Source organism: Phascolarctos cinereus, unplaced genomic scaffold (assembly GCF_003287225.1).
Source record: "Phascolarctos cinereus isolate Bilbo 61053 unplaced genomic scaffold, phaCin_HiC Scaffold_5;HRSCAF=322, whole genome shotgun sequence".
Lineage (NCBI taxonomy): Eukaryota > Metazoa > Chordata > Mammalia > Diprotodontia > Phascolarctidae > Phascolarctos > Phascolarctos cinereus.
Window position 1 is genome coordinate 42,787,267 of NW_027555958.1, and position 11,444 is coordinate 42,798,710.

General features: G+C 39.5%; 1 pseudogene; it reads left to right on the top strand.

Annotated features, from left to right (window-relative positions):
* The first annotated feature begins 7,129 nt into the window (after window positions 1-7,129).
* Window positions 7,130-7,479, top strand: LOC110217033 (LYR motif-containing protein 1 pseudogene; annotated as a pseudogene).
* The last annotated feature ends 3,965 nt before the right edge of the window (window positions 7,480-11,444 follow it).

Consider the following 11,444-nt stretch of genomic DNA (forward strand, 5'->3'; position numbering starts at 1 on the left):
CCTTGTCCAGAAATTAGAACAAAGATCTAATTTTAATGATAATAATAATAGCTGGTATACATGATTTCATTTAAGCCTCATATCAACCCTGTGAATTGTAACACCCCGTGTGTTATTATCCCCATTTTACAGATAAGGCTCAGAGAGATTTGACTTGCCTGGAGTCACAAAGCTAGTAAGTATCAAAGACAGGATTCAACACCACGATTCTACTGGCTCCACTTCTAGTACTTTTCCCATCATACCATGCTGCATCCAAAACTAATAGTACTTGTAGAAAATCCATCCCAGCATAGGCTGAGCTAATATAATAAAAATGACAATCCTACCTAAGCTAATTTACTTATTCAGTGCCATACCAATCAAACTACCAAAAAATTATTTTATAGAGTTGGAAAAAAAATAATAACAAGATTCATTTGGAAAAACAAAAGGTCCAGAATATCAAAGGAACTAATGAAAAGAAATGCAGGGGAAGGTGGCCTAGCAATTCCAGATCTTAAATTGTATTATAAAGCAGCAATCATCAAAACTGCTTGGTACTGGCTAAGAAATAGGGAGGTGACTCAGTGGAATAGATTAAATATGTAAGACACAGTAGTCAATGACTATAGTAATCTATTATTTGATAAACCCAAAGACCCCAGCTTCTGGGATAAGAACCCACTCCTTGAAAAAAATTGCTGGGAAAACTGGAAAAGAGTATGGCAGAAACTAGGCATAGACCCAAATCTCACACCATATACCAAAATAAAGTCAAAATGGGTTCACGACTTAGATATAAAGGCTGATACCATAAGTAAACTGGGAGAACAAGGAATAGTTTACCTATCAGATCTATGGAGAACAGAAAAATTCATGACCAAACAGGAGATAGAGAACATTATGAAAAGCAAAATGGATAATTTTGATTACATTAAATTGAAAAGTTTTTGCACAAACAAAGCCAATGCAACTAAGATTAGAAGGAAGGTAGAAAATTGGGAAAGAATTTTTACAACCAGTCTTCTGATAAAGGCCTCATTTCTAAAATATATAGAGAATTAAGACAAATTTATAAGAACACAAGCCATTCCCCAATTGATAAATGGTCAAAGGATATGAACAGACAGTTCTCAGATGAAGAAATTAAAGCCATCTATAGTCATATGAAAAAATGCTCTAAATCATTATTGATTAGAGAAATGCAAATCAAAACAACTCTGAGGTACCACATCACACCTATCAGATTGGCCAACATGACAAAACAGGAAAATGATAAATGTTGGAGAGATGTGGGAAAATTGGAACACTAATCATTGTTGGTGGAGTTGTGAAATGATCCAACCATTTTGGAGAACAATTTGGAACTATGCCCAAAGGGCTAAAAATGTGCATACCCTTTGATCCAGCAATAGCACTTCTAGGGCTATATCCCAAAGAGATCAAACAAATGGGAAAAGGACCCACAGGTACAAAAATATTCGTGACAGCTCTTTTTGTGGTGGCAAAGAATTGGAAATTGAGAGGATGCCCATCAATTGGGGAATGGCTGAGCAAGTTGTGGTATATGAATGTAATGGAATACTATTGTGCTATAAGAAACGATGAACAGGCTGAAATCAGAAAAACCTGGAAAGACCCATATGGTCTGATGCTGAGTGAAGTAAGCAGAACCAAGAGGACTTTGTACACAATAACAGCCATGTTATGCAATGACTAATATTGTTAAACTGAACCCTTCTCAGCATTACAAGGATCTAAGACCTCGCCAGAGGCCTCAGGATGGAAAATGCTGTCCACATCCAAAGAAAGAACTATGGAAGTTGAATTGCTATCACTTATTTTTACCTTCTATTGAGTTTTGTTTCATCTTTCTGATGGCTCCTCCTATTGGTTTTAATTTTTACTTACAACTTCACTAATGTGAAAATATGTTTAATAGGAATGTAAATGTAAAACCTATAAACAGATTGTGCCGCCGTCTTGGGGAGGGTGGTGGGGAGGAAGGGGGAGAAAAATTTTCAACTCAAAAGCATATGGAAGTGATTATTGATAAATCAATAAATTAATTAAATTGGGAGAAAAAAAAAGAAAAGAAAAGAAAAAGAAAATCCATCCCAGCAAGACTGATGGACCACAGCTAGGAAAACCTGGAAGAGCCCCAGATTCTCAACTGCTCACAGAAAGTACGTCCTTCATGATTCAGTTCCCCAGTCCCCCAAATATTATATTATTTTATTGTGTTTAAAATTGACATTAATGACAGATAGAGAGAAGGGATGGATAGGATATGCTTCATCCTATCCTCTTCTGTCTTCTCCAGTAGATTACCCCCAAAGCAAGCTCTGTTCTCTCTAATGTTCAGTCCCTATTGGCTTCTTCCCTTCTATTCAAGGCTTCCCTTATCCTTAAAATACCCTCACTGGAGCCCACCTCGAACTATCATCCTATGTGTCTTATTCCCCTCTCAGCCGTACTCCTCAAAAAAGCTGTCTACAATCGTTCTCTACTTCCTCTCCTCTCACTCATTTCTTAACCCTTTGCAATCAGACTTCTGACCTCATCACTCAGCTGAACTTTCTCTCCACAAAGTTACAAAGCTGATCTCTTAATTGACAAACCTGATTTCTTTTTTTCTCAATCCTCTTTCTTCTCAGTCTTTCTTCAGCATTTGGCACTTAGACCATCCTTTTCTCCTGGATACTATCTCATCTTCGGTGTTTTAGTGACCCTGCTCTCTCTTGGCTCTCCTCCTACTTGTCTGACTGCTCCTACTCAATCTCCTCTGATACATTAGCATCCATATCACTGCACTCCTCCACTCCCCAAAGTGAGTGTTTCTCAAGGCTCTGTCCTTGTCTCTTTTCTCTTCTCTCTACACTCTCACATTTGGTAACATAATCAGTTCCCATGAGTTTACCCTTCTTCTTTATGTAAATGACTCATAGATTCACCAACTTCTTTTTTTACTGTTGGGCATCTTGAGATCAATATGCCAGAACCATAATTTATAACATTCCCCCCAAATCTCTCTCCTCTTTCAAATTCTCTCTTTATAACCAACACAACACTATCCTTTCAGTTACTCAAGTTCTCAAACTTAAGTTCATCCTTAACTCCTTATTCTCAGTGACCTATATGTCCAATAAGTTGCCTGATCTTGTTATTTTTAACTATATCTCTCACACCCCTTCCCTCCATTCTAATTCCAACAGGCTGAAGAACTGCATATTTTACAACTGAATTAAAATGTGTAGGCACTTTTTGGCAATTTCTTTTAAGACCTTTATACTTTGTTTTATTGGCTCTCTGTCCTTTACCTTCTGCAATTTCATCTGTCAGGCTATGGGGATATCAATTCATCCGGGAAATTCCCAGTCAATTTCTCCTACTCGTACTCAGTTAGATTGTAAGCACCTCAAAGGTAGGAGCTAGTTCAAAGTTGTCTTTGTATCCCCAAGACCTAACACAGTGCTTGGCACATAGTAAGCACTTAAAAAAGGCTTGACTTATCATAACTGGTGCACCAGCCTCCATACACACACACACACACACACACACACACACACACACACACACACACACACAAAATATGTTATAGCAAATGAAAAATTTTTTAATGCTGTGGATAAGTTCACTTACCTTGGCAGTACGCTTTCCAAGAATACACACATAGATGGTGAGGCTGACACACACATTACCAGAGCTACCTCAGTGTCTGGGAGGCTCTGAAGTGTGGAGAAGAGGTATTAGACTGCCTACCATACTGAAGGTCTACAAAACCATTGTGCTGACCTCATTGTTGTATGCCTGTGAAACCTGGACAATATACCAGAGCCATGTCAGGAAACTGAATCACTTCCATTTGATTTAGCTTAGGAAGATTCTGAAAATCATCCAGCAAAATAAAGTACCAGACACTGAGGTCCTCTCTCAAACTGAACTTCCAAGCATTCAAACTCTACAGCAAAGAGGGTAACTCTGATGGGCTGACCAAGTTGTTCAAATACCAAATGTATGCTTCCTCAAAGACTATTTTTCAGAGAACTCACACAAGGCAAGCACTCACATGGAAGTCAGAAGAAATGATGCAAGGATTCTCTCAAAGTCTCTCTGAAGAACTTTGGAATCAATTGTGAGACATGAGAGACATTGGCAAAGAACCACCCAGCATGCCATGCCTGCATCAAAGAAGGACCTGTGCTCTTTTAGTGAAGCAGAATTACAATAGCTCAAAAGAAACGTGAGATGTGCAAATTTAGAGACACCTCCACTCCAAATATTCATGTGGACTATTTGTACCTGACCTGGGGTATAGCCTTCTGAGCTCATATTGGTCTGATCAGCCATAGTCGGACACACTGTACCTTGACTCCAACATAGTGTTATCATCTTAGTCCTCTTTGAGAACAAAGTCAGCCACCAACCAATGTATCCTATTATCAATGGGATATATATCAATTGATGAGGTCCTGTACCTGAGTGGTAACAGTGTCAGGGGAAAGAAGGCAGTATGTGAAAGATGTCACCAATGAAAAATCAACAGATTTTGGCAACAGATTGGCTTTGGAGAGTGGGAGAGAGTAAGGGGTTAAGGATGACTACCACATGAGCCATGTTACCCACATGACATTGGAATCTCAAACTCATCCTCTATTCCATCTGCTCTACGGCAACTTTCTTTGGGTCTTGCATTACAAAAGAGTTGTTCCTCATTTACTCACACTTATCTCTCTGTCTACTTTCAGGTCTTTAGCCTCTTGGGATAATAATAAATCTCAAGATATTTTGACATTGACTTTGGTGCCAACGCTAAGTTATCTTGGAATATCTAGTGCAGGGGTGGGGAAACTCTGGCCTCCAGGCCACATGTGCCATTCTAGGTCCTTGGTTATGGCCTTTTGACTGAGTCCAAGTTTTACAGAACAAATCCTTTTATTAAGGGGATTTGTTCTGTGAAGTTTGGATTCCGTTAAAGGGCTGCACTTGAGGACCTAGAGGGCCACATGTGCCTAGACTCCTCTGTATGGCACTCTGACCCTAACTAATCCCTAGTTCTAATTTGGGCTAGGCACACCCCAGCAACAGAATCTTAGACTCTCAAAAGAACCTTCAGAGGCTGTCTAGTTCAGCCTTACCTAACCTCAAGCAGTTCTACAACATTCACAATGAAAACTCATCTAGTCATTACTTGAAGACCTTCAGTAGTGGAGAACTTGCTGTCTCCCAAAATCAGTTATTCCATATTGGGAGAGCTCTAATCCTTAGAATTATTTTCCTTATATCAAATCAGAATTTGTCCCCTTATAACTTCTACCTCTTATTTTCTGGAGCCAACCACACAAGTCTAATCCCTCTTGTTGTTATTCGGTTATTTCTATCATGTCCAACTCTGTGACTCCATTTGGGGTTTTCTTGGCAAAGATACTGGAGTGGTTTGCCATTTCCTTCTCCATTCACTTTACAGATGAGGAAACTGAGGCAAACAGGGTGAAGTGATTTGCCCATGGTCACACAGCTACTAAGTATCTGAGGCCAGATTTGAACTCAGGAAGACTCATCTTCCTCACCCCAGGCCCCATGCTCCATTATTGTACCATCTAGATGCCCTAGCATTTATTAAGCTCCTATTATATACCAGGCACTGTGTGAAGGGCTGGGGATACAAAGAGGCAAAAGAATCCTTATCTTCAAGGAGCTTACAATCTAATGGGAGGAGACAACAAGCAAACAACCATGTACAAACAAGCTATATCCTGGATGGTAGTTGTCCTTTATTCTGGAAGAGGACCAAAGTGACATCACTATGTCAGGGTCAAGGTACGGTGTGTCCAACTATGGTATGTCCACCTGTGGCTGATGAGACCGATATGAGCACAGAAGGCTCTACCCCAGATTGGGCACAAATGGTCCACATTTGGAGTAGAAATGACTCTAAATATGTACACACAAACATACATGTGTCTATACATGTATGTATATATGTATACATGTACATATGTATACATGCCCATGCACACATATACAGTTTGTGTCCATTTGCTCCAGGTCTTCATAAAATTTTCCTATGATTCATCATGGTGGGAGCTTACACACTAATGATGGTGGCATGGCATTTCCCTTTGAGTGACAATTACATTGTTGTGAACCTGTTGTTCACTCTTTTGGGGAGACGTACAACCTTGTTGACTAAATTAGTTTTGATTGCAAAACTTACACCAACTTCATGGCACTCCCCTTCACTTCAGCCCCTCCAGAAAAACAGCATCCAGCTCCAACTTCATGAAGTTGGCCTTCATTTGCCAGCCTTGTTTCACCCAGGGCTGCTATTTGGATACGATACCTGCTGAGTTCTCTTGAAACAAGAGCTGTTCATCTTTCAGCTCTGCTGGATTTTGTGTTGTCCATAAGCATGGGCACATTCCATGTACTGATGGCAAATGGAATTATTTTCGCAAAAGTTTTTGTACAATTTTTGCGTGGGTGTTTCAACTACAGTGTGGGATCTCCACCTGCTTCAACAAGTAGGCCAGGGTTGGATGAAGCAGACAATTTTTAGGGTACCTTTTCTAGCCCCTTCCTCATGCCAGGAGGTGTGAGCAATTCAGTTCCTTAAAAAAGGCTGCTCAGACACCCATGCAGCTGCCGAATTCCACAGCTGCTTTAGCCCAGTAAAAAAGACAACCTTATCTACGGGCTGGGCTGCCTGTGTGCTGGGTTGTGACTATAGCTACCAGTGCACCTACACCTGCTATTTATTTCATCACTTACCTGTCGCCACAGGACTTTGAGGCAGGTAAAAATGGTAAAATGGTATGGGTGATGTCTTTTGATTTGCACATAAATTGGATTTAAGTGAGGCAGCGTTGCACTAAGTTGTCAGCCTCACTCTGTCTTCCAGAGTCATCAGAGTCCGATGGCAAAACAAAAGTCAAGACCACTGGCAAAGGCATGGGATGTAGTAGATGACCTTGGTGTCTTGGATGCCTGGCCAAGCTCTGAGCACTCCGTAGTGCTGCTTCGGCCACATTCATCGCTGTTGAAACAAATTGTTGATCGGCTCCACAGGACTCCGGACACTCCCTCCTCTCCTCCACACTGTGGTGGGGGGGAGGGAAGAGTGATGGACACAGTGTGAGTGTAAGAGATGACAACAGCAACATGACAAGAAGCTCTCAACCTGTACCGCAGGCTTTCAGTCTTGCAAGGAGGTGGCACGAAGCACTGGGGTAGATGGAAGACACCATCAGAGAAGAGCGGTACATTATAAATGAAGCCAGAATGTTGTTCCAGAAAAACAAAAATCTTATAGATTCAGAACTAATTAAACAGCAAGAATTGAAATAGGATTGCATTATCAGATCCAATATCCAAGGCCAATTCACCTGCCTCCAATGGCCCTTACTCCCCCTACAGAGTCGTGGACTTCAAGCCCAGGAGAAGCTAAGAAAATGTTCCAAACCATTATATCTCAGGTCTCACAAAGAAGTGTCTTAGTCCAAGAAATGGGTTCTCTGTATGAACTGGGAGCCAGGCAGAGCCTGAACACAAACTAAATGGTTATTCTTTTCTACTTAAGTCCAGTCAAAGAAAGGAAGGACAAAGAAAATAGAGTCTTCACTGTAATTTCTCTTAAACACTCAAAGATTTGAGTCTTTATTTTCAATAACACTAATTTAACGTCCTTGAATTTATCAGCATCAGTGTTTTGCTACCAGGTAGAAATATGCTAACTCCCAAAGATCATTCTAATCATGGTTTTAGTAACATCTTAGATGAAAGTCTGAACATAGCAAGAATCGGGCTTAAATTTAAGTTTTAAAAATTAAATTTTTTTTTGCGGAAATAATGTAGCTGTATACACTGAGGAGGCTGCAGAGTAGAGATAGAGTGATACTTGTTAGCAGCTTTCTTGGAAGTTCTTAAAATTTCTATGGCAACTAAATACTCACCTCAGACTTGTAAATCTCTGTGGACTTTATTTTGGTTTGTATTTAAGTTATGGATATATTTAAAATAAGCCCTTTTATGTTTTAGTTGTTCTACTGATATCTTTTTTTTTGGCTCTCTTGACTCAAAGATATGCTTTTCATTAATATTCAAGTAGGCTAGTTTCTCCTTTACCACACTAGCAGAGTTCATCATATATACTCTAGTCCCATCATCCCCTTAACTGTTAGTGGAAAGTATTATAGTATTTCAGGGAAATTTTAAGGAGGAGGGAAATATCTCAAATTTTCAGGAATTGATGTTGTGTATTTAATTCTGTCCATTAAATGCATATTCTGTACAAACACATTCTAAAACATGTGAGTTATAATTCTGGCCTCAAAGTGTCACTGCAAAGTCATACTACAATAGGTAAAAGTAATCACTATTTCTAATTAACAACAAAATTGGAATGTCACAAGCAGAAGAACATGCTGTATGAATTACAAGGCTAGGCTCATTTGAAATTGTGTACAAATAGGAAAAGGAAAATCTAGATTAATAGGAGAAAGAACTGTGCCTTTGTGATAAACCAAAGGGAAACTCCCCCGAGAGTTCCTGTACATCAGTGTTTTATTTTCAAAGATGATGAAAATCTTCAATAAAAATTGTTCATAAAAAAAATTATCATCCACCCATTCCACTGGGGAAGTCCTCACATGCTTGGGATAAATACTCCCCTAACTCACCAAAGGGTTTGGGGCTCCCCAGTTGTCCTCAATCTGGTTTTGCCTGTCTGCTGAGACAGTTTTTACTGGGATGTGGCCACTATGCATGTGACAGCTTCTTGGAGTCACAGGTGAGAGCTGGGTGATAGGTGAACTCCAAAAGTGGAAAGCAGCCCTGAAAAAGGCTCAGCAGCCTTCACATCAGAAGCACTAATCTTCCCTGAATACACGTATACCTACATGCAGGATAAATAGGAAGTAATTAACAGAGAAAAGGCACTATCAGGAATTAGACTAGTGTCACAAGATTTCAGAATATGTGACAGGGAGTAATGGGTAAGGATACTGGAAAAGTAGGAAAGGACCAGGTTATGAAGGGCTTTAAAAACCAAACCAAGGCTTTTATATTTGATTCAGGGGCTAATAGGGAGCCAATGGAATTTACTGAATGAGGGAAGGAGAGAGAAATGTTCAGATCTGTGCTATAGGAAGATCAATTTGACAGCTGAGTGAAGGGTGGACTGGAGTGAGGTGGGATTTGAGATAGGAAGAACAACCAGAAGGTGATTGCTGGTGAAAGTATCAGAGGAGAGAGATTGCAAAGGTAGAGAAGACAGGATTTAGCGCACATGTGCGCACACACACACACACACACACACACACACACACACACACAATTTGTGTCCATTTACCCTCGTTATGGCTCCTAGGTTGGTAAAACAATCGAGGGGAAACCTTTCCAGGGAAGATAAGCAATTACAGAGTTGCCCTGTGCTCCGTTTCGCTGGTGCTGTCTCTGTCATGACTAAGACACCCAGACTACTGTTTTATGAGGCCTCTATCCTATCTAACAATGTTGAAACTACTTCGTGATTTCTTACTGTACATTTTCAAGGTTATAACTTAAAAGTAATAACTTTCTATGACTTAATCCAACTGCGTTTCAGTTTTTTCATTCAAATCCAACAAAAAGGTGAAGTTGTGTCCCACTAGGTGTAAAGACAGGAGGGAGGGATAAACCTTTCACAAAGGAAAAAAATTGTAAAGCAAACAAACAAACAAAAACTTGTGAATCAGTGAAATAGGAACCAAGTGGGAAAGTTGGGGGAGTAAGTGATATGGTAGCAACAATATCCTAAGCCCCACTTTATGCAAATTATACTGTTTGAAACTGTCCTTAAGATTTGAGTGGCTCAAGGGATTAAGGCTTAGTCACCTGAATGCATGACACAAGGGGATGGAGCCCTTCCCTGAAGCTTTGGACTGCAACATGAACAAGCCTGGGAATCTAAGTTCAAATGAATCAATGTATTACCTGGATGAACACCCTTTTAGATCGTAAGCTCCTTGAGGTCAGGGACTGTTTTTGCCTCTTTTTGCATCCCCCTGCTTCGTACAGTCCCTGGCACATAGTATGTGTTTAATAAACGTTTATTGATTTATCCATCGGTCTTCCACTTTAAACATCCTTCCCCTGCAACAGATGAGTAAACTTCTTTTTGTTAACTATTAAACTGACTACAAGTATGTCATTTTGGTCGTCTTCAAGAACAGAGGACAACCACCAACCAAGATTGACTACAACCATGGGGGGGGGGGAGAAATTTGGAACTATGTTCAAAAAGCTATTAAACTGTCTGTGTATCCTTTGATTCAGTGAAACCACTGCTAGATCTGTACCCTGAAGAGATCAAAGAAAGAAAAAAAGGACTCACATATGCAAAAATATTTATAGTAGCTCTTTTTTGTGGTAGCAAAGAATTGGAAACTAAGGGGTTATCAATTAAGGAATGGCTGAGTAAGTTATGATATATGAATATGGTGCAATGCTACTGTGCTATAAGAAATGATGAAGGGGATGGTTTCAGAAAAATCTGGGAAGAGTTGCATGAACTGATGCAAAGCGCAATGAGCAGAACCAGGAGAACAATTTATACAATAACAATATTATAAAAATAATCAACTGTGAAAAATTTAATAACTGATCAACAAATTGACATAATTCCAAGGATTCATGATGAAACATACTATCCACCTCCAGGCAAAGAACTGATGGCCTCAGAGGGCAGACTGAGGAATATTTTCTTCTCCTTTCTTCTTCTTCTTTTTTTCTTTGCTTTTTATCTTCTGCAACATGGTTAACAAGGAAATTTGTTTTCCATGACTATATATACTTATAATGGGTTTTGTTTTTCTTGCCTTCTTGGTGAGTGGGAGAGGAGGGGGAGAGAGAGAATTTGAAACTGAAAATAAAATAAGATTGAATTTTAAATTTAAAAAACACTATTAAATGGACCAGGTTTCTCATTTCATTCCAGTTTGGAACCTATCCTACCAAAGAACTGGGTAGAATCAAGCCCAGCTTATTCTAGGTGAAGACTTTATCCTCACACCTACAGAAACCAATTTAACTTTTGAGTCAGTTTGAAGAAAATCAAATGCTTTTTTAAATTGTCATGCTACTGATTTTGTTTCAGATTTGCAGAATCTCAGAGTTGGAAAAAACTAAACAAATAAATTATATTTAATTAATTAAAAAGAAAAAGCTAGAAGGCTATTGATCCAACTTGTATCTGAACAAGATTCCTCTCTACAAAATGCCAGAGGTCATTCAACCTTTATCTGAAGACCTCAAGGGAGGGGTGACCGACCACCTGCAAGAGCCTTGTCTACTTTTTTTTTTTAGCAATTCTACATATTTGGAAGTTTTCTTTACATCAAGCCAAAACCTGCTTCTCTGCCATTTCCGCCCATTTCTTTCATGTGGGGCCAAGTAAAATAATTCTAATCCCTCTTCCTTGGGAC